Genomic DNA, 6,000 nt, shown 5'->3' with positions numbered 1-6,000 from the left:
TAGAATTCCTTAAGTGCTTTTTCTCTAGACTAAGATTTAGGTACTTTAGAATTTTGCGACGCCTTTTTAAGTTTTAGTTTCTTTTTAAGTTAATTCCATTTGGGATTTAGTTTTTCCTGTAAGCTTTAATATTTTTAGACACCTTTTACTATGTATCAATTATCATTCCAATTAGTAATCTCAATTTGCGATTATAATTTTAAGTTAGTTGTAGCAATAAGGTTAGGTTAGTCAAGTATTTTTAAGTTTTTATAAGTTTCTTTTATTTTTCCGTCACCTTTTATTTTTCAACCATTTTTCTTTTTCAACCTTTTTCCGACGAACTCTTTTTCTTTCTTATTTCTCGCTATTCTAGTTTTAGGACATAGATTTTTATTCTACTTCTTATCTAAATTTCTTAAAATTACGAAAATTTATTTTAAGTGGTTAAATTAATAGACATCAAAATTTTCTGGTTCGTAGTAATAGTTGGATTTGTACGTGGACCGGGTTATTGGAGCCAAACAGTCCTCAATTATATTGAGACCAAACGAATCCTGCCCTCTGCTGCATCTTTTGGCTATTCGAAACGTGGGCAAAATCAGAAAAGTCTATTGGTTGGATAACTTATTATAATTTTTCTTTCCTTTTAAAAACTAATAGGATATTCAGTGAATGCACCGAGCAAGACGTTCACCACCTTTTGTACGTTCACCACCTGTAACTAGATCAAGACATTTAGCAAATATAACCGCCGTTGATTTTTCTTTAGAATCGTCATCCAGTAGACCAAGTACTTCAGTTCAAATTTCCGATAATCCATTTTTTGAACCCGACCTCACAATTGAGAATCCGGAGAATATTCAGGAACGGTTCGTAGATCCTGAACCACTAAACTTTCCTCCGGAACCACCAATCATTCAAACAGAGATTGTTGAGGAACGAACCATTAAATCAGAATCCTCTAGTGATTCCGATTCAACAAATTCAATTATGGAGAATCTGGAACCTTTAAGTATGGAAGACCGAATGAAAGCTAAACGCACTGGCCAAGGTCACGCAATTACTCATCCAGACATTAATGCGCCAGATTATGAAATCAAAGGACAAATTCTACACATGGTGACTAATCAATGCCAATTTAGTGGTGCGCCGAAGGAAGATCCAAATGAACATTTACGTACCTTTAATAGGATCTGCACACTATTTAAAATCCGAGAAGTGGAGGATGAACAGATATATCTCATGTTATTTCCCTGGACTTTAAAGGGAGAAGCCAAAGATTGGTTGGAATCGTTACCTGAAGGGGCGATTGATACATGGGATGTTTTAGTTGACAAATTTCTCAAACAATTTTTTCCGGCATCTAAAGCCGTAAGACTTCAATCAGAAATTGTTACGTTTACACAGAAACCAAATGAAACTCTATATGAGGCGTGGACAAGATATGGAAAGTTATTAAGAGGATGTCCGCAACATGGTTTAGACACCTGTCAAATAGTACAAATATTCTACCAAGGATGCGACATCACTACAAGAAAAGACATAGATATAGCAGCTGGTGGTTCTATTATGAAGAAAACCGAAACTGATGCTTACAAAATTATTGATAACACTGCTTCCCACTCACATGAGTGGCACCAAGAAAAAGATATCATTAGATCATCTAAAGTAGCTAGAGCCGATTCTAGCCATGACTTAGATTCCATTTTCGCAAAGATAGATGCTGTGGAAAGACGAATGGAAAAGATGATTAAAGATATTCACTCAATACGAATTAGTTGTGAGCAGTGTGGAGGACCACATTTGACAAAAGATTGTCTCAGTATTGAATTAACAATGGAATAAAGAGAGAATATTTCATACATAAACCAAAGGCCTGGAAATAATTATCAGAATAATTATCAACCGCCAAGACCAATTTACAATCAAAACCAGAACTATAACCGAAATATTCCATACAACAACCAACAAGGTCCTAGCAATCAACAAGTATCCAATAATACTTACAATCAGCAAAGACCTAATTTTCAAAACAAACCACCACAACAAACCGATGATAAAAAGCTGAATTTAGAAGATATGATGACAAAGCTAGTTGAAACTCAAACGCAGTTTTTCACATCTCAGAAACAAACAAATGAACAAAATGCACAAGCATTTAGAAATCAACAAGCTTCTATTCAAAATCTGGAACAAGAAGTAAGTAACCTAGCAAGGTTAATAGGTGAAAGAAAACCGGGAAGTTTACCTAGTGATACAAATGCTAACCCCCGGAATGAAACAGTTAAAGCCATTACCACAAGAAGTGGTACAACACTTAAACCACTTGAAATACCTGTAACTTCTGATGAAACTATTCCTACTCCACAAGAACCACAACCTGATCAAGATAAGGAAAAAGAACCGGTAGTTGAAAAGGTTAATGAAGATAACACAGTTAAGGATAAACCTTATGTTAAACCATACCAACCACCACTTCCTTACTCGAGTAAAATGAAGAAAGAGAAACTTGAAGCCGAGCAATCCAAATTCTTGGATATGTTTAAACAGATAAATGTAAATCTTCCTTTCATTGATGTGATTTCAGGAATGCCTAGATATGCTAAATTCTTGAAAGATCTAATCTCAAATAGAAAGAAAATGGAAGAACTCTCGGCTGTTACTATGAATGCTAATTGTTCAGCAGTGCTGTTGAATAAGATACCAGAAAAACTATCTGATCCAGGAAGTTTCACAATTCCATGTTTTCTGGGTAGTCTTAGTTCAATAGAAGCATTGGCAGACTTAGGTGCTAGTATAAATCTAATGCCGTATTCACTATACGCTAAACTAGACCTTGGAGAATTAAAACCAACCAGAATAAGCATACAATTAGCCGATAGATAAATAAAATATCCTAGAGGGATAATGGAGAACATGCTAGTTAAAGTTGGTACTTTAGTATTTCCAGTAGATTTTGTTGTTCTGGACATGGAAGAAGATTCTCAAGTTCCTTTCATAATAGGAAGACCATTCTTAAACACGGCTAAAGCAATGATAAACGTGTTCAGTAAGAAATTGACCCTAAGTATAGAAGATGAGAGTGTTACCTTTTCAGTTGATAGAGCAATGCAACAACCACAATCTGCAGATGATACATGTTATTATATTCAAACTATAGATGCATATGCGGAATTATTAGAAGAATTTCTAGAATTACAAGGAACAGAAGAATGTTCTTTAGGAGAAGGTAATGAACCAATTGATGAAGCTGAAATGTTAGCTACACTTATAGCTAATGGATATGAACCAACAACAGAAGAAATTCAAATGCTAAAAGAAGAAGACAGATATCGATACAAATTATCGATAGAAGAACCTCCGAAATTAGAGTTAAAGCCACTTCCAAACCATTTGGAATATGCTTATTTACATGGTGAATCTGAATTACCTGTAATAATATCGTCTTCTCTTACTGAAAATGAGAAATCACAACTCATTTCTGTGTTGAAAGCTCATAAACCAGCCATTGCATGGAAGATTCATGATGTTAAAGGAATAAGTCCTTCGTATTGCACACACAAAATCCTTATGGAAGAAGGTCATAAAACATATGTGCAACGCCAACGAAGACTAAATCCTAATATGCAAGATGTAGTTAAGAAAGAGATTATTAAACTGCTAGACGCAGGTCTAATTTATCCAATCTCTGATAGTCCATGGGTAAGCCCAGTTCAATGCGTGCCTAAGAAGGGTGGCATGACTGTCATTACAAATGAGAAAAATGAGCTTATTCCTACTAGGACTGTAACAGGATGGCGTGTATGTATTGATTATAGAAAATTAAATGACGCCACCAGAAAAGATCACTTTCCCTTACCTTTCATAGATCAAATGTTGGAAAGATTAGCCGGAAATAGTTACTATTGTTTTCTAGATGGATTTTCCGGATATTTTCAAATTCCAATAGCACCCGAAGATCAAGAGAAAACCACATTCACGTACCCTTATGGTAATTTTGCTTACAAACGCATGCCATTTGGACTTTGTAACGCCCCTGCAACCTTTCAAAGGTGTATGATGGCGATTTTTCACGACATGATAGAAGAATGCATGGAAGTTTTCATGGATGACTTTTCAGTCTTCGGTGATACATTTGAATCATGTTTAGTGAAATGTCCCGTTCTTATTGATTAAAAACGTTCCATATTAATTGATTTCGTTGCGAGGTTTTGACCTCTATATGAGACATTTTTCAAAGACTGCATTCATTTTTAAAACAAACCATAACCTTTATTTCATAAATAAAGGTTTAAAAAGCTTTACGTAGATTATCAAATAATGATAATCTAAAATATCATGTTTACACACGACCATTACATAATGGTTTACAATACAAATATGTTACATCGAAATCAGTTTCTTGAATGCAGTTTTTACACAATATCATACAAACATGGACTCCAAATCTTGTCCTTATTTTAGTATGCAACAGCGGAAGCTCTTAGTATTCACCTGAGAATAAACATGCTTTAAACGTCAACAAAAAATGTTGGTGAGTTATAGGTTTAACCTATATATATCAAATCGTAACAATAGACCACAAGATTTCATATTTCTATACACATCCCATACATAGAGATAAAAATCATTCATATGGTGAACACCTGGTAACCGACAATAACAAGATGCATATATAAGAATATCCCCATCATTCCGGGACACCCTTCGGATATGATATAAATTTCGAAGTACTAAAGCATCCGGTACTTTGGATGGGGTTTGTTAGGCCCAATAGATCTATCTTTAGGATTCGCGTCAATTAGGGTGTCTGTTCCCTAATTCTTAGATTATCAGACTTAATAAAAAGGGGCATATTCGATTTCGATAATTCAACCATAGAATGTAGTTTCACGTACTTGTGTCTATTTTGTAAATCATTTATAAAACCTGCATGTATTCTCATCCCAAAAATATTAGATTTTAAAAGTGGGACTATAACTCACGTTCACAGATTTTTACTTCGTCGGGAAGTAAGACTTGGCCACTGGTTGATTCACGAACCTATAACAATATATACATATATATATCAAAGTATGTTCAAAATATATTTGCAACACTTTTAATATATTTTGATGTTTTAAGTTTATTAAGTCTGCTGTCCTCGTTAGTAACCTACAACTAGTTGTCCACAGTTAGATGTACAGAAATAAATCGATAAATATTATCTTGAATCAATCCACGACCCAGTGTATACGTATCTCAGTATTGATCACAACTCAAACTATATATATTTTGGAATCAACCTCAACCCTGTATAGCTAACTCCAACATTCACATATAGAGTGTCTATGGTTGTTCCGAAATATATATAGATGTGTCGACATGATAGGTCGAAACATTGTATACGTGTCTATGGTATCTCAAGATTACATAATATACAATACAAGTTGATTAAGTTATGGTTAGAATAGATTTGTTACCAATTTTCACGTAGCTAAAATGAGAAAAATTATCCAATCTTGTTTTACCCATAACTTCTTCATTTTAAATCCGTTTTGAGTGAATCAAATTGCTATGGTTTCATATTGAACTCTATTTTATGAATCTAAACAGAAAAAGTATAGGTTTATAGTCGGAAAAATAAGTTACAAGTCGTTTTTGTAAAGGTAGTCATTTCAGTCGAAAGAACGACGTCTAGATGACCATTTTAGAAAACATACTTCCACTTTGAGTTTAACCATAATTTTTGGATATAGTTTCATGTTCATAATAAAAATAATTTTCTCAGAATAACAACTTTTAAATCAAGGTTTATCATAGTTTTTAATTAACTAACCCAAAACAGCCCGCGGTGTTACTACGACGGCGTAAATCCGGTTTTACGGTGTTTTTCGTGTTTCCAGGTTTTAAATCATTAAGTTAGCATATCATATAGATATAGAACATGTGTTTAGTTGATTTTAAAAGTCAAGTTAGAAGGATTAACTTTTGTTTGCGAACAAGTTTAGAATTAACTAAACTATGTTCTAGTGATTA

The sequence above is a fragment of the Rutidosis leptorrhynchoides genome, chromosome 5 (assembly GCF_046630445.1).
Source record: "Rutidosis leptorrhynchoides isolate AG116_Rl617_1_P2 chromosome 5, CSIRO_AGI_Rlap_v1, whole genome shotgun sequence".
Taxonomy (NCBI): domain Eukaryota; kingdom Viridiplantae; phylum Streptophyta; class Magnoliopsida; order Asterales; family Asteraceae; genus Rutidosis; species Rutidosis leptorrhynchoides.
Note: the sequence above shows the minus strand (reverse complement) of the source record.